General features: G+C 44.5%; 1 long non-coding RNA gene across 1 annotated transcript in view; it reads right to left on the bottom strand.

Annotated features, from left to right (window-relative positions):
- The window catches only part of LOC143744894 (uncharacterized), a 98592-nt gene that overhangs the window by 6063 nt on the left and 67345 nt on the right, over nt 1-25184 (bottom strand). Inside the window, exon 6 of the long non-coding RNA XR_013205929.1 lies at nt 3074-3600. This is a non-coding gene — a long non-coding RNA (uncharacterized LOC143744894). The remainder of the gene's footprint in view (nt 1-3073; nt 3601-25184) is intronic.

The following is a 25184-nucleotide window of genomic DNA, read 5'->3' as shown; positions in this document are numbered from 1 at the left end:
TAAAACACGCCCTTTGTACATGGCCGCTCTGTTGAAGAGGGTTTGGCAGCAGACCAGGATGAACTATAGTCACACAGGGTGAGCTGCTCTGCCACGGTCACCTCGGGACTCGATCGTGAAGCTAGCGCTGAAGCGGTCACATATGGAGGGAGCCAAAGGCTGCGACTACCATATACCCCAGGAGCCTCTGAAAGTTCTTCCAGTGGGACCCTTTCTCACTTCAACACCAGCTGAACACATTCTCATTGGAGAGACATGTTGGACCGAGTACCTCTCCAAAACTAGAAAAGAGATACTCAGCCCGTGGGCGAGATTACTCTCTTCCAGTTGACCTGAAGACCCAACGGGCTCTGGAGCACTCGAGGGGAAGGACACTGTACTGATACTCCACCCTTAGACGCAACACACAGGATGGCCTGCGGTGCGGGAGGTAGAGATCTGAAGCACATGTCTTTCAGGTCAAAGCTGCAGACCAATCTTGGGCCAAGATGGTCACGACCCACCACCTAGTAGCACGAAGAACGAGTTTACAACTGGCCTTCGTACCGGCTGGAGGAGCGGCTATATCAAATCCTTCGCCAGCAGGATAAGATAAGCACGCACAAGTCAGGAGCACTGCTCAACACTTGGTGTGATGAATATCACTGAATTTTCAGGAGCACGTCTGCTCAACACCTAATGTGATGACTATCACTGACTTGAGCGGGGTAGCCGAGCCTGAGGTGGGACAGCAAAGTAGAGAGAGTGGTGTTAGTGTGCTGTGCAACACTTACCTGTCTCCACAAGCGGCAGGGGGCGCGTGAGAAGGCGGATGACCGGGTCCTCGAACGCACCAAGCTGCCTGCTGGCGACCAAGGGGGAGCTGAGGGGTGTAAGGCTATACAGGGTCACACCCGCCAGACTGGCCCTCTTGGGACCCAGGAACAGATGAAATTGCTCTCTCTTTGAAGTGTGGGTACCGCTTGCTCCGCTTTTTTTTTTTTTTTTTTTTTAGGGAGCCAGCGGCGGAACAGACACACACACAAACAAAGGCTCCACCCGGCCCTCACCCGGGGGGAGGGAGTGATCGTGCCACTCCAAGAGCATCTCATCCATTCCTGGGCGGCCCGCTCCGGAATGCTTTCGCTGTCGCTTGCCACCTGGCTTGGCAGCGCCTGGAGCGGGCTGGGCGTCTCTACTGCGGCCGGCTCCCTGCTGAGGCCTGGGTGGAGGCTGCTGCGGAGGGCCAGCAGGAGCGGCGGCCGGAGAACGCCCACGGCGACGAGCAGGCGGAGGAGCTGCCACCGGCGGCGGGTGGAGGCAGCAGCTGGCCACCGGGGCAGGATGTGCCGGATGACCTCCGTCTGCGCTTGAGCGGCAGAGAACTGTTTGATGCAGTTCTCCACCGCGTCGCCGACCAGCCCAACCTGGGAAATTGGGGAGACCAGGAACCGAACCTTGTCCGCATCCGCCATACCAACCAGGCTGAGCCAACGAAGGCGCTACTGGACCACCAAGGTGGACATCGCCAGACCGATCACGCACGCTACGACACCCGTACCCCGGAGGGTGAGGTCGGATGCAGTGCGGTGCTCACCTATGAGCGCACGGTCTGGATTACCCTCGTGCATGCCATGGGTGCAACGCCATGGCACGCAAGAGGAAGGGGCTTGCCCACAGGCTTTGTAAGCTCTGCCCGTCGGAACGGACGAAACTCACAGGCCTTAGGGGGGAGACGAGGATCCCCCCAAAAGGCAGCGGCCGCCGGACACAGGTGCACCTGTGTCGACAGACCGCTCCAATGGAGGGACACCTCGCAACCCTTCACCGTTCCTCCATCAAGGGTAATGAGGGGGAAAAGCTATTCAGGCAGTTTCTGGCAGAGAAAGATGCTGTTCACCACCTGATAAGCTCTCCATGCATTTCGGGAAAGAAAGGCACTGGGGCGGCGAGCTGAGAACCAGCGCGGCCCGCCCCAAGATACCAAACTCCAGATTCCAACCGAGACTGAACGGGACACGGTGGAGGTTCCACTCGAGCCCGGCAGCCTCGGCGGCCCGTTTCAGCATAGCTGATAATTCTGGATCCGGCTCGGGCAACATTGAACTCCCGGAGGGAGACAATGCAGCCGAGTCATCATCTCCAGAAGTCAGCTCACCCTCTGATGCTGCAATCGGCGTCCTGTCCTCCAGGGGAGCCCCGAGTGAAACCGCTGGCCCACCCATTACAGATGGACCAGCAGACAACACAGGAGGCTCCAGTGGTTGCAGTGGAAGGGAGGAGTGAGGAGCCCACAGGGAATGGTTACCGGGCGGGACATCCAACACTATCCTCCGGTCACCCATCCCACACAGCACCCGAGGGTGGGGCATGGTAATGGGGACTCGCTCTCCGCGAACGAAGGCGAGTCTCGCCCTCAACACTGCGACAGTCATGTTCCCACAGTGAAAACATGAGCTGTCCACAAAAGCTGTCTCAGCGTGCTGTAAGCCAAACACGTGACACAACAGTTGTGACCATCAGAGAGAGACAGGGAACGACCGCACCCAGAAACGCACGGGCGGAATGACATCTTGAAAAAGACGCAAACGCACCCGTGTTGCTCTTTCAGAAAATAGGACCGTCACCAGTGCCGGAGCACACAGGGAAATGACCGCGGCAACACTGAACAGAGAACTGAAACAGTGAAGCACTCACTTTTCCGCCCTCTAACCAGCCATCAACACACACAAACATTTAGAAATTTGTTGCTGTTAAAACAGCAGTTGAGAGCTCAAAGCTCGCGATCACCGCTGCACTCGCGCTGTAGAACACCAGCACTGGGAGAGTCTTCCTGAAGAACACCGACACACTCGCTCGTTGTAGACAACAGCACTCTCAGAGACATCAAACGATCGGCTCCGAAGCGAAAGGCAACTAGTGCGTGCATCCACTTCCGTATTTATACCCGCGCCGCGGGGGCGGAGTGTGTGATGCGAATCACGCACGCCAATTACATTGGCTCGTTCAATAGTACTCGAAGATGATAGGCTCCCTAGCGTGATCCCATTTCAGTCGCGTCGACTACGTCCGACGTTATCGACTGAAAGGGAACTTGGAAACTACAAGTCAACTTATTCTTCTAATCCGATAATATAATTATATTTGCAATTAGTAGTACTGTAGTAGTAAGGGTGAATGCGAGTGCAACATAATTCATGTAAAATAAAACATTTACAAAACATTATAACACAAAAAAAAAATTGTATATATAAAAAGTTACTGATTAACATTTGGATTCATTGCATAAAGTGACGTTAAACAAAACTGTAAATCTTTTCAAAGTGTGGAAATGTGCTTGGGGTGTTATAATTGTTAAGACACTGATTGACAGTGTTGCGTCAAACAGGCATTGATGATATTTCTCTCATGTAATTGATGCACATGGTTTGAGCCCAGCCCTTGCCTGCAGCCACACTCAGGAATGTGCAAGAGAAGGGAAGTTCTTCTCCTTGGAAGAGTACAGTCCTCCATTGCATCATAGAAACGGCCTGTCATCAGCACCTACACTGCATGCTAACAACCAGAGCAGAATGCCAGAGATCTGAAAGTTGTGTTTTGATAAGGCCGTGTGATCTTGACCTAAAAACAGCAGAGAGGAGAGAACAAAAACACTGCAGTGTTAAATGCTTGAGACACCCAAAAGTAGCTCTACCTGCACTGTATACAAAACCTTTAAAAAAACATTAGCAACTTATAGTGTCTAAAAAAGCGAGAGGGAAGCTTTGTTTATACAGTCACCGCACTTTCAATGAAGACGACAATGACTTCTGTATAACAAGCCCAGACATACAGTATTTTTATTGCTGCTCAGGTACTCTATGACCATCACCCCATATCCAGATTCAGCCTGTACCTTCATTCAGGCTAACGTAGCAGAAGAATCCCAGGAAATCTTTCTGCATAGAGGAAGTTTGGATTGCAGAAGCTCATTTCATCCAGGGCCCTGACAGCACAAGAGGCGATGTCATCATGGGCCCGGGCCAGAGCGTTTCATTGTTCCTGCTCATGGCACAACAAAAGAGGTAAATAAACATCAGCAGACTTGACTCCCCTCGGCTGTCAGTCCAATTACCCACAAAACCATTCCCCTCAAAAAGACTATTTACCCATAAGTCATGACCTCAACGGCTCGTGCCTGAGGTGGGTTTTTTCGTGGGAGGGGAGGGGGAAAAATCTCTGGGTATCTGTTTGTGTGTGTTTGTATTAAACTGCTCTAACACTCTCGAGAGATGTTTGCTGAGTCAACAGTTATCTTTCCTGTTCAATGGCTGACTGTCCCATCCAGCAGATAAAGATCTGCCCAGTGTCCAAACCCCCTAAATCATGCAATTCACACATTCACTGAGCCACTGAGATTTAAGATCCATGAAGGACAGACATACTGTAGAACATCAGCCTGTATACTGCATATATATATATATATATATATATATATATATATATATATATATATATATATATATATATATATATATATATATATATACATTTTTTTGTCCTGTTGTCCAGTAATATATCTAAACATCCCTACAATAATACATAATAAAAAAGAAAATAAAAAAATTGCCTGATGAGCACCTGTGTATACCTGAATATAAGTGAATATATATTGTTATATATTTTTTCACTCGTTTTTCACCTAAAAGGGAATTTTACTGAAAATTAAGAAAGAAAAACATTGTAAAGAAAAGTTTCTCCAGTGTAGATGTACAACTTGACAGAAAAGCTATGCTAAATGGTAGGCCATCACCCTTCAACTTCAAATATCAATACTAAACAGGACAGATTGACAATGTATTTTTTTAAAATACAAAGAAAGCCCTTGAGAAAGAACTCCAAAAGATCACTATGTCCACATGATGTCATGGATACTAATATCTTCATTACTCTTCATACTCTAAATTCAAATTTAAGATACTCCTCATAAAAATATAATAACTTGTTGGTTATGAAGTTATATATTTTTAAACACACATACACACCCACACACACACACACACACACACACACACACACACACACACACACACACACACACACACACACACACACACACACACACACACACACACACACACACACACACACACAAAAGGGAGTGTGACATTTGCATCTGGCTCAGGTACTGGCAGAACCAGATTTTTTTTCTTAAATTACAACCTGTAGCAATAACAAGATTGTTAAGTAGTTAGGTAATAAGGCGGAATTCTAAATTTTGCCATGTCAGCTATAAAAAAATATTAGTTACAAAAAATAAAATAAATGTTAAAAAAGTACAAATATATTTGTTATATTATTCAAATATTTTGTTTTAATAAAACATTATTAAAGTAAAACATTGTCACTCATGACTGTGACTTAGTTATTTTAAATACTGTATATAACTGCGCCTTAATGTTGTTTTTACAGTAATAGTAATAAAAAAGGACAATTTGTTAATAAAAACACAATAAAACAATAGTTTATTATTAGCCTAAGTGCAAGATTTTTACAGATGCCATATACAAATTTTAATTTAATACAGAATTCAACTGACATGCTGTCACGGGTGTATTTGTATTAGCTATTGTCAAAAACGATTATTCAATCAAAATTTAGAATCCTGTATCAATGGTATCTATGGCAAATTTAGCAATAACTTAGGCCAAAATGATCTGTGATAAATCATCGTTTAATAAATTTCAAACTTCTCTTGTTATGGGGTGCATAATAATAATAATAATAATAATACATTTTATTTATAAAGCACTTTTCATAAAATAATCTCAAAGTTCTACAGAAACCACAACAAAACAATCTAAAACAAATAAAATACATGAGAGGAAAGGAAAATTTAACAAAGCCTAATGACCACTTAAGAAAGCCTGCCTGAACAAAACAGTTTTTAGCTCTTTTTTAAAATTGTCCACCGACTGGGGTTTTCGCAGATGTTCTATCAACACCCCAAAAGCTTGCACAATCCTATACCTCTTCCTGGGTGGACATCTCATTTGGTAATGTTAGCAGTTTTGATTTAAATGCTGTTTAATGTTTGATGATCACATTAGAATTCATGCACATAAGAAATGCCTTACATGGCTTGTTTCTGCTTCTTCTTCACTTGAAGACTCTGTACTCTTTCAGAAGATGAGTAATAGTGCGTATAACAGTGAAAACATGGATAGCCGGAAATTTCAGTCAATGGGGGGGAAAGAGTTAAATAGATTTGAAGTAAACGTCTCAGGTTACGACTGTAACCTATGTTCCCTGAGAACAGGGAACGAGACAATACGTCATCGACGCTATGGGGGAACGCCTCAGGCGTGACAGGTGTTTGAAATCACTATCAAATCACGGCAATCACATTGACAGGCGACAGCCCGTGAATCATTAGCAAGAATGATTAACGTGCGACCTGGAAGTATATAAGGGCGCCTTGCAAACATGACAAATCACCTTATCGTCTGAAGGGACTTTACGGTAGGCAAGCCCAGAGGCATGGCAGGGAGACGTATTGTCTAATTCCCTGTTCTCAGGGAACATAGGTTACAGTTGTAACCTGAGACGTTCCCTTTCGAAGGGAACTAAGCAATATGTCATCGACGCTATGGGGAACGAAATACCCACTCCGCCATGCTGAGGGGAGTGCATGCCCAAGGGTAGTGACAACTGTCAGAATCAGCAACTTCAAATGAAACGCTAAAACCACTCACCCTCATGTCACACTGGGCTGTCAGTGACAGCATTCCCTACGGTCATAGCCCAAGCTAAAGCAAAGCAGGAAAACCTTCATAAACATGGTTAAATGAAGGCCTACCTGGGCCTAATCTGGGCCTGGAACCACAACTTCCAATTAGAAGGGTTCTCTTCTAGGGAATGTGGCTAGGGAACCCAAAGGAACCCCAGCCAGTCACTATTCAGGGGACGTACTCCCCCCGAAATGCCACCAGGACGGCCTGACCTGGCGTCAGAACATAGACACTAGTCTGGCCCATTCCTGTCTGTCTGAAGATAGAACCTCTGGACAAATGCCTTAAGTAAGGCATCCAGCCCGAGGGACTGCGAAGCTGGCAGTGAACCACTCGGCCCGGATCTCAGAGACGGGATATCCCGGAGAGTATGACTCAGCATAGTGCTTTCCAACCCTTGCTAGCGAGGGGAGTTTCTCTACTCGATCCACGAATCAACCCAGTGTCTGTGTTTCAAAACACTGAGGAGGCCTGTGAAGGCCTGAGGGCTGATCTAACTGGGAGGCCTCACGAGAGGCCTACGACCGTCTGACCAGACTCAGGAGGCCGCATGCTCATAGTGACCCTCGTGGAGGGGAGCACAAGGTCCGCCTGGTAGGCAGACCAGGCTGTAGGCAGGAAAGGTTCTGGGAGGGAACCAATAGCAGAGAATGAACACTTTAGCGAGCCAGGGCGCAAGCTCGCCTTCACCAGCTGCCTATTAAGGCTAGCTGAGACTGATAGGAAGAGGCCACTAGCTTCATAAACCAAGCACCATTAGGGAAACGTTACAGGGAGGCTCAGAGAGGCCTACTACCTGATAGCCAACGTAAGTGGGAATTCACCTTCAGGGAGGCCCGTTAGGCCTACTACCTGATAACCACAGTATGTGGGGTGCTCACCTTCAGGGAGGCCCGGAGAGGCCTACTACCTGATAGCCAACGTAAGTGGGAATTCACCTTCAGGGAGGCCCAGTGAGGCCTACTACCTGATAACCACAGTATGTAGGAACTCACCTTCAGGAAGGCCCGGTGAGGCCTACTACCTTACAACCACAGTATGTGGTGGGCTCACCTTCAGGGAGGCCTGGTGAGGCCTGCTACCTGATTGCTACAGTCGGTGGGAACACTTCAGAGAGGCCTGGCAAGGTTTATTACCTGACCGTTCTCATTCAAGGAGGCCTGGAGGAGCCTACTACCTGATAATCACAGCATGTGGGAACTCACCTTCAGGGAGGTCTGGTGAGGCCTACTACCTGACAGCCACAATATTTGGGAGCTCACGTCCAGGGAGGCCTAGAGAGGCCTACTACCTGACAGCCACAATATTTGGGAATTCACCTTCAGGGAGGCCTGGTGAGGCCTACTTACCTGATAGCCAACGTATGTGGGAATTCACCTTCAGGGAGGCCTGGTGAGGCCTACTACCTGGTAACCACAGTATGTGGGGAGCTCACCTTCCGGGAGGCCTGAGTGGCCTACTACCTGATAACCACTGGTAGCTATGAGCCCTGAGTCCGGGTGATAGTACAAGGTGGCCTGCTCAGGCCAGCCAGCTGGGGACTCGCCTATCAGGGAGGCCTGGTCTGGCCTACTAGCTGATAGCAAGTCAAATTCTGCTAACATACACTGTTGGGAACCATACCACAAGCATATTTTACTATTGGGATTCCAGTAGCGCCATAAGGAATATCCCACAATGTTGGGACTCACCTCCGAGGAGGCCTGTTTAAGGCCTTATACCCATCAGTGAGTCAACTGCCCGAACCACCAAGGCCAACCACGTAAAGTGAGCTGGCCTCCAGCGCCCTCTTGGGGGCTGCCCAATCAATGAGGCCTGCTGAGGCCTACTACTCAATGGCGCAGCCTTCGTTGGCAGATAAGCTGTTCACACAGCGCCTACAGCAACCTGGTGCCTAATCACATCGCCCATGGCAGTGTACTCTGCAAGAAAGCTAGCACCTTTAAAAAACAAGGGGAGTACAACATACGCCACTCTCCTTTAACTGAAGCCCCAGTTAGTCAGGGGCCTACCATCTATGCATGGGCGTCAACTCAGGGCAATGCTCTGGCTTCAGGGGAGCGTACTTTGACCAAAGAAGAAGTGAAGGCTTACTTCATACTCAACCCGAGCCATAGTGGTGCGAGGTAGGAAAATACAGAACTGGGAGTGAAGTGCTCATACCTACCCTGTATCACAGGGGAATACTCACACCTCACCCTGGTTACCAGGGTGCGGGCCTGCAGTGGTGGTAAGTAACGAAGTAGAAATACTTCGTTACTTTACTTAAGTATTTTTTTCGGGGATCTGTACTTTACTTGAGTATTTTTTATTTGCATCTACTTTTACTCTTACTCCACTACAATATTGAAGACAAAGTTTACTTTTTACTCAGTTACATTTCCCCATGCCTGCTCCAAGTATTTATTACACTGGCTTTCCAAACCAATGAAAAACTTGGTTTTATTTTGAAAAAAAGAACGCGCAAGCTCTTTGCCAGCATACGCTCACATAGCAGTCAGTTCGCCATTGTGGAAGATGACCGCAGAAACAGGTGAAGGTGCAGCTCTGCCCAGCAATGACCCAGAGATTCCCGCTTGCACTGTATCTTGCAGATCTTCTGTTTGATGCAGCTAATGTTATGGAACATGTCTATTGCAGAGCTGCCAACTCTCACTCATTCAGTGGGAGACTCACGCAATCGACACTTTCCACAAGCTCTCACGACACACATCCATTTTCTCACGCAGAGAGATTTTCTCAAGCGAAGCAAAGAGGACACTGACACCGACAGACAAGACAGAGTAGGTTACTTTTGATATGGAACAAATTCTCAGCTCTCAGATTCTGTCAATTTTATTATGAAATTCAAACAATAAATTCCGTGTTGGAGCTTTTAAATGTGACGTGACAGATATAGCCAGCGCCTTCTATATGGGGTGCCGTTAATCTCTTTACTACTCTAGTTAATTGTAAATAAACACAAATGAACAATAATAGGTAGCCTATGTTGAAAGATACAGTACAACTTACCAAAATGTATATACCTTATACATAATATCAATAAATCAGTGTTTTTCACCTGCGGATAGAGGTCAATAAAACAGCTGGAGAACAATGTCACATAACGTTACATTTACCCCAGGAAAAAAAAAAAAACATTTAATGACCATAGTATGTTAGTTGGCTAGAAAAATTAGTATTTTATAATATATGTAATTTTAGTATTTTGTTAAATGTGCACTATATATTTATTATATTTTTTACTTATATCATTAAAATATTATAAAGTTGTTATTATAATAAAAATCACATGTATTTTTAACATGTAATAATACCAGCTGACAGGGCTCTCTGTAGCCTATGTTTACAGAATTAGGTGAGATTTTCTTAATTTAAAAATTAACATGCATCTACTGTACCAAATATTTATCAAAATGAATCTATTGAATCAAGATCGGAATCAAACCACAATAATTGAATTGAAATTGTAAAATTTGTATCAAAGAATGGCCTACCAGTCATTGCACCATAATATGCTGTCACTAAACTTAATGAAATTGTTTAGAATTGATGCAAGGTGCTTCATTGTCTCTTGACTGATTGCAAATCTAACAAATTCTTAATTGCAGTATCTAATAATTTGTTCAATTAAAACAGATCAATTGTTTTGGGAGTGATATGCAATGTTTAATCATTGATATTTACAGTTTGAATATTTACTTTTTACTTTCGGTACTTAAGTACGTTTTAAATCGGATACTTTTGTACTTTTACTCAAGTGATATTTGAATGGAGGACTTTCTACTTTTACTGGAGTCATTTTTTATTTAGGTATATATACTTTTACTCGAGTACAATTTTTGAGTACTTTTACCACCCCTGCGGGCCTGCCAGCGGCTCTAGGGGTGACAGAAATGTATCTGTGCCCAACCTAGGCGAGTGGGGCTTGACTTGAAAGCCACCACCTACAACCCAGCACTCGAGCAGTAGCTCAGCGAGGTAAGTAAAGCCTATACTGGCGGCCTAATCCATATGCCAGTTCTGCACGGCAGGGTCGACAAACCCAGTCTTCTTTTTGAAGCGAAAGACGGTCTAACCCTGCTCAGTAAAGACATAAATACCACGGAGGCCTGTCTAGGCCTACCACGTCCTTATAAACCAACCTCTGCACAAAGCTGCATTACTCTAGTCGCCCCAGAATGCAGAGAAGGGGGCGGGCCTTAGCCTAACGACTCCCATGGGAGGAGGCTGTTATACAGGGATGCTAGAAACCTACATTCACAAAGTGAAGAGTCAGAGGAAGAAATGCTATTCTTAGCAGCCTCATTATCCCTGGCACATCCTAGGCCAGCTACAGAGCAGCTACGGCCCTGGTGAGGGCCAGCCTGCAAGCATAGATCTATCTGAGGGCTCGGGGGAGCCACAGCCTCTAAAGAATATAGTCTGTATTATTCTATACAAAGGGCTGCAGAATCGCTCAGCCTATTGAAAACCCAAACAGAGCTCAAGGGGCAAAAACTCAGAGAAGTCAACGGACCCGTGGTCCGGACATAAGATCTATCTGAAGCTCTAGCGTCAGTCAACACTCAAAGTAACAGCCCGAAGGCTAACACAGGTACCGTTCTGGCCACCTAGTGGGGAACTTCAGGGCCCTGATATATCCAATAAAGTTCTCTTACCTTATTACCTTGACTTGACCCCATAACTCTATACAGGGAACGAGGTCTGTAAAGAGAAAACATATTTTTTTTAATCACAAAAAATACTCTTCAAAGACCAGTCAGCTCACCTGCGGCGTGCAAATTGAAGACCCGCCAGATAGTTATTTTAAGATAACTATTTTAAGATAACTATTTTAAGATAACTATTTTACATGCCTGAAAGGGGCGTTTCCACTAACCAAGCCTAGGTGGACCATCAGAAAGTAGTTCTCATCCTATGCCCATCCCCAGCCCTGATGTAATGAACGCATGGGGGTCAGGAGAGAGGAGAGGGCAGATTTCATGACCCTCAGGGGAGGTTATCCATTACCGACGCTGTGTGCGTTTGACTGGATAACCTCCCTCAAATCTCTCCTGTTGCGGGAGTCACGCCTCCTCTGCGACCTGCTCCTCGAGAGAGAGGGGGTGCACGAGAGACGACACTGGCTCGCTGGCCCTGTCTACGGTCCTCAGACCGTGAATGGTCAGGCCCTCCTGCCTGCCTGGGCGTGGAACCGGATCTTAGCGGTATGCAGGTCCTAAAAGCAGCTGAGCGCGCCTTCACCTCTCTGAACTTCCCAAGCACCGCCTCCACAGAGGTGCCAAGAGTTCAGAGGGCGAAACCGGCGAATCGAGGCCAGGTTTAACCACAGAAGTCTCTTCGTGGCCACCATCGCCGCCATCGACCGACCGATCGCGGCAGCAGTTTGTTTGGTGGCCCGGAGCGCAAGAACCGCTGTTCGGCGTGGCTCAGTAACTGCCTCAGGGGACATCCCTACCCCCTGGTCGAGATTCTGCAGCGGGTCGACCTGGTATGCCTGCAGTACCGCCATGGTGCAGGGAAGTACCAGCCTGAACCGCTGCCGTGTATGCTCTGCTATTCAAACGCGCTGTTGTCTTTAACGGTTTGGATGGCAGGGTTGGAGCTCTCAGTGTCTACGCCTGCCCAGACACGAGATTGTTCGCAAACGACACGTCAAATGGGCGGCATCGACACATACCCATGCTCTGTGATCCCCTCAACATCAGCGAAACTAACCCGCTGATGCCGGTGAAAACGGGCAGAGCATGGCCTCTTCCATGCCCTCTCGATCTCCGTGTGAAAATCAGGAAGGAATGGAAGGCTTACCTGAGCTGGTGGTGTATGGCCGGGGAGAAACCGATCGCCAATTTTACCGCGGGCGGTCTCTCCTCTTGTGTGTTGCCATGGCAGCTACAGCCTGCCGGCGGCACGCTCCACAACATCCACCAGCTCTGCATACACGGGGCAGGGTGGCTGAGAGGGTTCAGGATCTACCTGATTATAAACCTCCTAAGCCATCTCATGCTCGTCCTGAAGAGCAGCAACTGCAAGAAACCGTCGGTGAAAAATCCTCATCATCGACCTGTAGTTCGCCCTCGTCCGCCATCGAACCATCTGAGAGGTTTACAGCCCTCTCAAAATGATTGATGAGCTCTATCTGGAAGCCCATGATGCAAGTCACCGCTCTGCCTCGGCACGAGCGGGACCAAGAGGACCAGACGTTGAACCCCCTTCACTCGAGAAGAGGGCCAGACGAGAGAGGAGCGTTTTAAAAGAGAAACGCTCACAGTTCACACAGAGGGTTCCCTCGAGAACCTCCCGTGCGCGCTCTTCTCCCAGGCAGGAAACGCACAGCCCGCTGTACATTTTATTTTCTTTCTCTTACCGTTTCTTTGAGTAGCATTTTCAAACAGACAGTCCCTGAAGACGATGAGATGATTTGTCATGAGATGATTTGTCAGGTGCTTCCCCTGACTGAGACCTGGATCAGACCAGAGGACACTGTCACACCTGCTGCCCTCTCCACTAACTACACTTTCTCACACACCCCCCGTCTGACCGGAAGGGGTGGCGGTACTGGTCTGCTCATCTCAAATGACTGGAAATTTGATCCTTTACCACCTCTATTTGACAACAGCTCATTTGAATCACATTCAATTACCATCACTAGTCCTATTAAAATCCATTTTGTAGTTGTATATCGTCCCCCAGGTCAACTTGGCAGTTTCTTGGAGGAGCTTGATGTGCTACTCTCATCCTTCCCTGAAGATGGTACTCCTCTTGTAATTCTTGGAGACTTCAACATCCACCTAGAAAAACCTCAGGCTGCCGATTTCCACACCCTGCTTGCATCATTTGACCTCAAACGAGTATCTACTGTGGCTACTCACAAATCAGGTAACCAATTGGACCTTATCTACACACGCTACTGCTCTACGGACAATACACTGGTCACTCCACTGCACACCTCAGATCACTTCCTCCTCACTCTCAACCTCAACCTGCCTCAGAACACAACACACACTCCTCCACAGGTCACCTTTCGACGGAACCTACGCTCACTTTCACCCTCTCACCTATCCTCTTTGGTCTCATCCACACTTTCCCCACCTGATCAGCTCTCAACACTAGATACTAACAGTGCAACTGATACTCTTTTCTCCACTTTAACATCCTGCTTGGACAACTTCTGTCCCCTTTCCTCCAGGCCAGCCCGCGCCACACCCTCTGCCCCCTGGTTATCTGATATTCTCCGCGAACATCGTACTAAACTCAGGGGTGCAGAGAGGAAGTGGCGCAAATCGAAAGATCTGACAGACCTGGGTCTTTATCAATCCCTCCTCTCTTCCTGCTCTGCTAATATCTCTACAGCTTAAATGGCTTACTATCACAACAAAATGTTCAATTCTTCTGACTCTTGCATGCTTTTCAAAACCTTCTCCTCTCTTCTTAACCCTCCTCCTCCTCCTCCTTCATCAACCCTAACAGCTGACGATTTTGCCACATTCTTCATAGAAAAAAAACCCACCATCAGCGGCCAATTTACCAATCCACAAACTGACACACACATTTTACCAACAAACGCACACATTCTACCCTCCTTCTCTCTACTTTCAGAGGCGGAAGTCTCTAAACTCCTCCTTTCCAATCGCCCTACTACCTGTCCGCTTGATCCAATCCCCACTAATCTACTTCAAGCCATTTCTTCCTCAGTTGTACCCACACTCACGCACATCATAAACACCTCTCTTCACACTGGTACTTTTCCCACAGCTTTTAAGCAGGCTCGAGTAACCCCACTGCTTAAGAAACCCAATCTAAATCCAGCACATCTAACAAGTTACAGACCGGTATCTCTTACATTTGTCGCGAAAACACTTGAACGAGTTGTTTTCAACCAGATCTCCTCCTTTCTTACACAGAACAACCTCTTGGACAACAATCAGTCTGGTTTCAAGAGCGGACACTCAACTGAGACTGCCCTGCTCTCAGTAAGCTGAAGTTCAGTGAAGCTCTGAGACTGGCAAGAGCAGCTTCCAAATCCTTAGTCCTCATCCTGCTGGATCTGTCTGCTGCTTTTGACACAGTTAACCACCAGATCCTCCTGTCAATCCTAAAGATGAAGGGCATCTCGGGAACTGCACTCCAATGGTTCGAGTCTTACCTCTCAGGTTGGTCCTTTAGGGTGTCGTGGAGAGGTGTGGCATCTAAGACCCAACATCTAGCTACTGGGGTGCCTCAGGGCTCAGTGCTTGGACCACTGCTCTTCTCCATCTACGTGACATCACTAGGATCTGTGATTCAGAAACATGTCTTTTCCTATCATTGCTACGCTGATGACACACAACTCTACCTCTCATTCCAGCCTGACGATTCAACGGTAGCTGCTCGTATCTCAGCCTGCCTAACAGACATTTCTGGCTGGATGAAGGACCACCACCTTCAACTAAACCTTCCGAAGACAGAGCTACTTGTGGTCCCGGCCAACACAACACTTCATCACAACTTCTCCATTCAGCTAGGCTCGTCATCCATAACGCCATCAAGGTCATCTAGGAACCTTGGGGTTGTAATTGATGATCAGTTGAAATTCACAGACCACATTGCTAGAACTGCCCTGTCCTGCAGATTTGCCTTGCACAACATTAGGAGGATCAGGCCCTTCCTTACAGAGCATGCTACACAACTCCTTGTCCAAGCACTTGTTTTATCCAGACTGGACTATTGTAATGCTCTCCTGGCTGGTCTTCCAGCTTGCTCTGTCAAACCTATACAATTGATCCAGAATGCTGCAGCCAGAGTAGTCTTTAATGAGCCAAAGAGAGCACACGTCACTCCTCTCCTCACTAAATTGCACTGGTTGCCAGTTGCCGCTCGCATTTAATTCAAGGCACTGACGTTTGCCTACAGAACAACCACTGGCACTGCTCCCTCTTACCTAAACTCATTACTTCAGACTTACGTGCCACCCAGAAATTTGGGCTCTGCTAGCGAATGTCATCTTGTGGTACCATCTCAAAGAGGCACAAAATCTCTTTCTCTGACCTTTACCATGACTGTTCCCTGTTGGTGGAATGATCTGCCTAACTCAACCAGAGCTTCTGAGTCAGTAGCCACTTTCATGAAAATGCTGAAGACGTATCTTTTTCGGCAGCACTTGATTCAGTAGTACTAACACTTTCTCTTCACTTTCTCTTCTCTTCTATTCTATAAAAAAAAATGCACTAAAGTTAAACTGAGAGGGGTTATAGCACTTGCGTATTGTTGTCCTACTGTTAGTTTAACTGCTTCTATTGTTCTCATTTGTAAGTCGCTTTGGATAAAAGCGTCTGCTAAATGAATAAATGTAAATGTAAATGTCATGTTTGCAAGGCGCCCTTATATAGTTCCAGGTCGCACGTTAATCATTCATGCTAATGATTCACGGGGTGTCGCCGGTCAATGTGATTGCCGTGATTTGATAGTGATTTCAGACACCTGTCGTTTCAGGTGTCAGGAATCAGGCGTTCCCCCATAGCGTCGATGACGTATTGTTGAGTTCCCTTCGAAAGGGAACTCCTATGTACACTACCAGTGGACTACACAAAAATTCACATCCTCAGAATTAGCAACATAGGCCTCTTTTTTTAATTTCTTTTTATTAATATCAAACAATAATTATTTAATAGGGTACTTAATCAAAAGAGTTAAAACAAGCTAAGTATACTTAGAAAATGTAATTATAATGTTAAGTATATTTCGAGTACAAGTATAGGCCAAATATAGTTAGACTTTTCTGTCAGTATAAGTCAGCATGCAAGTTACACAGTAAGTTACTTAAGTGTAATTTTAATTATATTTTTGAGAAGTAGATTTCCCTTTATAAAAAACACTCTGTATTGTCATGAAAACAGATTAAGTTTACATTTAGGTTTTTAATGTTGCACAATAAACAGATCTACATTTCATCGTCCTATTATTAACTGCCATCAGGAATGCATCATTCTAATTGTGCCATCTGACAAATTTTATGTGAACACTTACAATGACAAGAAGGATTACATTTTGTTAATTGCTACGTGTTTGACAGGAATCATAGGTGTGAAACAACAAGATCGCTAGTTTCAGCACAATGTTACAGCAGACAGTGAAGTTTGTAAGTGCGTGTGTCCCGTGCATTATAGCGGTGATGTAATGACAGAAGGTGTTCAGTTCACATCGTCACTGTCATCATTATTGGGAGGCTAATCCTGTCATATGATCATTGTTTATCACTACCAGCAGATTGCTTAATCTCTCTGAGAGCCTGAAGAGAAAAATAGAGAGAGAAGAGTGGATTTAAATTGTTCTGATCTGATGACCCATGACATCAATCTGGGTCCTACCTTCCAACCAGGACCACACAGACGAACAGGCCTTCCATCAAATCACATCAAAGCATTGCAGAAAGTGATTGAGTCTGTTTGAAGACAGCAAGAGACGTGCAAGACTTCATATCTAACCTTAGTCACTCACTCAAGCCATATGACCAAAGCATGAGAGGAAAGTTGCATGCAAACCAACCTAAGAAGTCATCAAAAACCTCTCAAAACCATCAAAGATTACAAAACAATGGCTCGGATGATTGTCGCCTAATACAGTCCACAGATACGGCTCACCTGCAATTATTCCAGAGCAAGCCACACTCTATCGCTTTCTGCCCGGGTAAGATGATGCTCTGTGGGTGGTGGTCTCCAAAGGCCTGTCAGGACAATGGATCAAATGCCAGCGCAGTTCCTTTGAACTATTGTGTCTGTCTCTCAAAGGCATTATCTGACCTAGGACTACCTGGCCTGTCAGTGAAAGAAGCAGGCACTGCTCATTGTAGCAAAAAATCTGCTTGTCTGGTATGTGAGATGGGAAATACTTTCCTTTATTCTGCTGCTTGGGGTTCTCTCAGGGAAATCGTTCAGGTCTCTGAAGGGTGAACAAATTTGGATAAGATCTTGTTTGACTGAGTTCTTATCAAGCTGCATTGCTTACGAGAAGGTGAAAGTGAAAAAACAACAACACTTTGGTAATTTACACACATTTTTGGATATAATAAAATCAAGAAAGGTCATTATAGAAGTAAGGGATAAAATAAACTACTAGTGTTTGCTATTTGAGATGAATCATGGCTAAAACATGACAGCAGCCCAAAAAAAACAGCCACCTCACTCCCTACCCCAACAAACACGATTATCGTTGAGAGAGGCCCTGAGAATCCACCTCTCTGTACACGTTCAAGATAGACAAGACAAGAGATCTCATTCGTTTTACGGTTTAGGAACAAAACCACCAGCACCACCCTACAACTTGTTGAGAGTCGTCCAAATACAACAAGACGTTCTCTGACTGTCACGATTGAGCCTTTATTTCTCGGAAATGTAAAAACACTGTAGGGGCAGATTTTCCTTTTACGACATTGACATATTTACTGACTGATTTTAATGTTAAATATCCAGTACTAACCTGCTGTAGCCAATCAAATTTATCTTAATTGAGTTAAATCTAGAAAGATGGAACTGAAGTATTTCAGCACAGAAGAAATGAAATAAAGATTTTTAAAAAATCTTTGTTAGTGAAGGATTTTTTTGTCAACAATAGTGAAGATGAGGCAAAGTGTGCATCGTGGCGATAATTATTTAATATAAAATACTGTTCCAAAGTTTAGTGTAAATATTACTTTTTTTAAAGATTTTTTTTCATTCAGCAGGGATGCATTAAATTGAACAAAAATGTCAGTAAAGACTTTCAAGACTTTTTTTTCTCTAATAAATGCTGTTGGTTTGAATTGTCTATTCAAAGAATTCTGAAAAAAATGAATATACTCCATGAACATACTGTGTACTTATTATATTTATAACAATAACTGGGTAATAACTAAGCACTTACCCTGAACCTACCCCTAAACCTAACCAATACTCACCCACACCAAGCGTACTGCACATATCATTCCAATTTTGCATGATCTTCACTGGCTTCCTGTGGCTTACCGTATTAAATTCAAAATTCTCCTTCTCACTTTTAAATCTCTGCACGGCTTGGCTCATCCCTATCTCAGTAATCTGCTTCACCCCTACGCACCGACTCGCTCTCTACGATCCTCCGACTCTAGCCTTCTCGTCATCCCTCGGCATCGCCTTGTTTCGATGGGGGGCAGATCTTTCAGTGTTGTAGCACCGAAAATATGGAACTCTCTACCCCGATCACTCTGTTCTGTTAACACTCTCTCTGAATTTCAAATCCATGCTCAAAACTCATTTATTTGCTGAATGTCATAACTCTTAAGTTGTACTGGAATGGTTTTTTTTCTAATTTCTCATTTTCTGTACCTACACTATCTACCTACTGTTGTTTTGTCTGCTGTCTTTGTCCTCTGCCTTTATCGTTGCTTGTCTATTGTAAAGCGTCCTTGAGCTCTGGAAAGGCGCTATATAAATAAAACTTATTATTATTATTATTATTTATTATTAACCTATGTAGTTACCTTATATTAACCAGTACTTTCTTAGGAAAGTACACAAAAAGTACATGTACTGTAAAATAAAGTGCAACCAAAAAATGTATTACGATTTCCACAAAGATCTTAAGCTGCACAACTGTTTTCAACAGTGATAATAAAAAGAAATGTTTCTTGAGCACCAAATCAGCATATTAGAAGTATCCGTGAAGGATCATATGACACTGAAGACTGGAGTAATGATGCTGAAAATTTAACACATGTATAAATTACATTTTATGAGGGAAGAAGGCAGAGAAAAGTTATTTAAATTGTATTATTTCACAATATTTCTGTTTTTGCTGTATTTCCGTTCAAATAAATGCAGCCTTGGTGGGCATAAAATACTTTTGAATGGTAGTATAGACTGTTGATGAAAACAAGTACACTTTACACGGTTTGTGCTGAATGTTGATACACATTTAAAGGGGTGTTAAACAGTGTTGGGCAAGCTACTTAGAAAATGTAGTGAGCTAAGCTAGCAGTTACTCTACATTAAATGTAGCTTCACTACACTGAAGCTACCACCCTGGGAAATCTAGCAAGCTAAGCTACAGCAATATGGCAAAAGTAGTTTACTACATCTAAGCTACTTTTTCAAATAAAATTTTTATATTGAACCAACTTAATTCCAAGTCAATGCTATCTCAGTGATCAATAAAATTGTCAATCAAACATATAGGCAGGCATGATTTGTCAGTTCAGTTGTTTATTCAACAACTGTTCCAAACCATTTTGGCCAAAAAAACAAAAACAAAACGTCTCAGGTTACGTATGTAATCCTGGTTCCCTGATAGGGAACGAGACGCTGCGTTGAGACGCGGTGGGAAAGCTCTGCATGATTGCGTCGTGAAGCACGTGTATAATCAGTCCAATGGAAGAGCGAGACGTCATAAGCGGGTGACGTCATCGACCAGGAAACTATAAAGCAACCCTGAAATCAGACCGCGACAGCTTCTGAAAGGCCTGAAGCAAGTCGATCAGGGCATGCAGGAAGTATGGCAGATAAACGCAGCGCCTCGTTCCCTATCAGGGAACCAGGGTTACATACGTAACCTGAGACGTTCCCTTTCAAGGGAACTAGAGCTGCGTTGAGACGCGGTGGGAACCCCATTCCCACTACGCCATAAAGACAAATGCCCATTCTGTGTGAAGTCCTTGCGCACACTAGAAGCAAGCAACCTAGCCCCAGGAGTGGAGAGGTGTAGGTCATAAAATCTGACAAATGTATGAGGTGAGGACCAGCCTGCCGCATTACAAATATCCTGAAGGGAAACACCCGAAACTAAAGCCTAGAGGCAGCCATACTCCTTGAAGAATGGGCCTGAAGAGCCACAGGTGAACGCTGTCTGGCCGCTTCATAAGCAAGTGAGATAGCCTCAACTACCCACTTGCTCATTATCTGTTTAGATGCAGGGCAACCTATCTTAGGTTACCCGAAGCAGACAAATAATTGTTCTGATAAACGCCACTGAGCAGCTCTGTGGACATACGCATCCAAAGCCCGTAAAGGGCATAACAGATTTAAAATTTTCCTGATCTGGGGTATTAAAGGTGGAGGACAGAAGGCCTGGAGCACAAATGACCCGCACATTTAGTAGGGACCTAGAAATACAACCCGACCTGGGGTGAAGAAATACTACCACCAAACCAGGTGCAAATCCAAGTACATGCAGGCCTCAGCCTCATGTACCACGGAGAAGACGAAATTAAGGATCTCTCCTCAGAGATAACCCAGCAAAGAAACATTCATTTCAGAAATCAAGTACTGTACCAACAGAGCAGAAACAAGATTCAGAAGGCGTTCTCTGCACCAGAGAACAGCATATTAGTCTTCTCGTGGAGGGAGCTCTAGACTGGAGTATGGTCTCCACGACCTCGGTCGAGAGACCTGAGTCTATGAGCTGGGCCCCCTCAGAGGCCGAGCCCACAGTACCCACAACTCCAGAGCTCCCAGGAGCAAAGATATCGGGAAAAGCGTATAGGTGTAGCAGCAACCACACCTATTACATCACATCCAGTCCCAAGGCATAGACGCGTGACCTTGATCATGCGAAAACGGATTTCCCCTCTGAGAAAACCCCTTGGTCCCGAGCCACCACTGCAGGGGTCTCATGTACAGAAGGCCAAAAGTAACTACGTTGGACGCAACTACCATGAGCCCCAACAGTCTCAGAGACTGTTTTGCAGTGAGTGACTGACCTAGTTTTACATTCTTTACGGCTGGGAGAATCGCAGAAATACATGCAGGAGACAGACGTGCTTGCATTGTTGTCGAATCCCATAATACACCTAGAAAAGTGGTCCTCTGAGCTGGGAGGAGTACACTCTTTTTGGTGTTGAGCCGCAACCCCAGCCTCCTTATGTGGGTTTAGAACGACATCTCGATGTTGAACTGCCAAAAGCTCGGACTGAGCTAAAATCAACCAATCGTCGATATAATTTAATACGCGAATGGAGGCACTGTCATACCATGATACTTAATACCCATAGCATTACTATAGTTAGACGTTTGGGCATTAAACACATAAAATAGAAACCGGCTTATTCCACAATCTCGACACATCAGTGTGGTGTTGTCAGGTAGTGTGCAGGTAGCTGAAGATGAGGATGCAGGAACTTCAAAGTAGTTGATTTATTTACAAAATAAACTTCAGGAACATACAGGAACAAAATAACAAACTACAGGAATTCAGAGACACAACCATACAAGGACGACTACCAACAAACACTGAGGGAAAACACAAGGCTTAAAAGAACTGGGACTAATGGGATAATTAACTGAACACAGGTGAAGAAACTGAACACAAACGAGGAGCGTGAAAAACTAACAGGACTGAACCAAAATCACAAACACAGGGGAAAACCAAGATCACAAAACAAAACTCAAACATACTGAAACGTGACAGTACCTCCCCCCTCCCCGAAGGCGCGTCCTCGCGCCGTATAACATCCAAAGGGGTGGGAGGGTTGGCATCCTGGACTCCAGGACGGTCCAGGCGGAGCAGGCTGACCACAGCTGACCACTAACTGATCCAGCATCAGTGATACTTAGCAGTTGTATTTCCGATTTGAGCTTGAGCTTTAGAAATGCCCTGGAAAATGTAACGTCAGCTTGTGTGGACGCTACCGCACTACTTGATCAAAAAAAGAGCTTCGCTACTGACTCAAAAGCTATTTGATTCAGAAAACAGCGACGCTACCACCAAACTACTGAGAAATGTAGTTAAACTAGTAGCGTCACTACTTGTTGCGACGCTACTGCCCAACACTGGTGGTAAAACACATTTTTTCGAAGGCTTGATTGTGTTTGTGGGGTGCACTGTAACATGTGTTCAATGATTGCATTATTTCTCAATATCTTAACTTTATTCCATACTGCTTTGTCACTCCTTGTAAAAACGGCCTGATGGTTTCCGGGTTCTGAAGCCAGTCCCTCAAAAATACGCAATGGGCTCAGATTGGTTAGCTGGCCCAGTGTGTTGTGATTCGGTAACCGCCTAGTGCACGTTTTCCGGAAACGTCACGCCCCTTACCTTTACAGGTAGTTTGTGCTTTGGTGTATAATAAACGATGGCGTCAATCGGACCCAGAAAATGTTAGTGAAGATGATAGAGCAGAACCTGTTCAAGAAGCTGTTAAACAACGTTTCAGAAAGGTTAGTTTTTTGTTGTTGTTTCTGTCTCATTTCTTTTTAGATACGCCATAATTAAATTGTACTAATTATTATAGTATTACAAAAAATAAGCTTCATATTCATAAACAAGAATTTCATATAATCTTTTTAACAAATTATACTAACGTTACAGTCCTCAAAGGGATTTTTTTTTAGTGAAGACTGCGGATCTATAGTAATCGTTACTGACTGTATGGCACCATACTTTTGTATTTTTAGAACGATTGTAGCCAAATATCTGTCGCCAGAGCTATTAACCCAAAACGAACACTAAACATTGGCTTTAACGTTACTACAGTAAGTTAGCCAAATCAAACACAGAACCATGTTTAGCATGCCTGTAGATAAACAAGCATGTATATAAACAATACATAAAAGCTCTAATCAAAGAATAATTAACACTAATTCCAAGTTCGCTGTTGAGATTTAAGGTTAGGTTTGAATGAGCATTTAACAAGCTGGTTTGCAGAGCCAAACAGCGTTGTCATTTGTTCACTTCCTTGCTGCAACGTACAATTAACAATACGAACTATAACAGGAAAACACATCGACGAAAAATAAATCATAGGTTGTGGCCCGTAAACAACAGCTTCTGTTCTTAAAGTAAGAACTGCTCCATCTTTCAGGACAAGCCGTTGTGCGAATCCTGCATTGAACTCGCGAAGATTGTGGAAGCTTTCCTCCGTGTGCAGCACAGAGAGCGAGATTTGGGTAATAATTATGATGAGGGACCTTGTTAAAAATAAATTTTAACCATTGATCTCTAACTCCCCCGACCCTAGGAAGGCTGAACAAAGTGAACCTGCAATCCGGATAAAAATAACAGCGTTTGGACGGCGTTGCGGCAACAACAGCCTAGTATACCACAAAAACTCTTCTCCAACGCAAAAATGGCCTCGCCCTTATTTAGTATTCTCGGAGGAGGGGTTTATGTAAATATTGGGGTTACTGACATCAGAAACCCTGGATGAATGTTGTGTAGTCCCTACAGGCCGTATGCTGTAGTGCTTACATTGATTTGTTTAAAAGCAAATATCTCCCTTTGCTTTGAACTTTGAGAGCTGTAACTTTGCAGATGTTGTTTATGCTCAAACAGCAACATTACACACTAGCTAAAGTTAGAAAAGTGAAATCGTGTTTTACCACCCCTTTACATATATCAGATTTTTGAATAATTTTTTTTTTTTATATATATACAACTTTCATGTCAACTCAAATGTTATTTTTGTTGGCTTAAATTAGATGCCATTTTAGTCAGAGTAAGAGTGACTAAAATGAATGGATATGACAATGTTATTGATACTGCAGTAATACCATTTTATGGTCTGCAGAACCCCACCAAGATTTCTGTCGTCGTCATCTATCTCTTTGCCTCTTTTATTGGAAAAAATAGCCATTTGTATTATATGAAAAAAATTAAAATAATAATAATAATAATAAACTTTATTTTATATAGTGCCTTTAAAACAACAGATACTGACAACACATGTATAAAACAGACTCAGACAGAGAGAGAGCTCAAGATCTACAACAGCCGTGACTGTTATTCAGATGAAGAGTGACAGGCATGCTAGTCTGAAGGGCAGCTGAATGAGATATGCTGGCACAAGCAAGAAGCAGTAAAAGCCTTGTAAATGTAAAAGGTAAAGGTTAAAGAAAAACTCAAAATATGCCTTCAAAAAAATTCAACTCACATTCAAAGTCCTATTGAACTGTGGTCAGAAATCCATTTAGGAACACCCCTCACCGCATACAGTCCATTTTGTTTTGGCTAGACACAGTAGATACTGTGAACGGAGTGGGTGTAATATCTGCGTGTGACACTGCAGGATTACAGAATTTAGAGTGTGCAGATGTGGGAACATCCACAGATGGGCCATCATCCCACTGACACACATTGACATTGACACACTGACCCACTGATGGGCACCAATCAGCTTCCACTGATAAAGTAAAGAAGATGAAATAATTTATTATGAAATGTGGAGGTGGTTTCCAAAGATTCAAACAAAAGCTCTTCAAGGCCTCAGACAGTGAAGATTTTAATGCAAGTGCTAAAGAGCGGTATTGCTGAGAGTGTTTAAAGCAGATACTGTAATGGCAGGAGCACAGACGAGACGGGCTGAAGCCTCTTTGAGCTAAAGCTGATTAAAGAGGGACAGATGGACCCATATCGGACTAAGAACAGTATTATTCACACAAACATAACATTGTGCATGCTGACATCACTGCACATACACATCTGTACACATGTTGGGGATACATAATAAAG

The sequence above is a fragment of the Siphateles boraxobius genome, unplaced genomic scaffold (genome assembly GCF_051911475.1).
Source record: "Siphateles boraxobius isolate OS27281-9 unplaced genomic scaffold, OSU_SipBor_1 20, whole genome shotgun sequence".
Lineage (NCBI taxonomy): Eukaryota > Metazoa > Chordata > Actinopteri > Cypriniformes > Leuciscidae > Siphateles > Siphateles boraxobius.
This window is presented reverse-complemented; position numbering and strand designations above follow the sequence as displayed.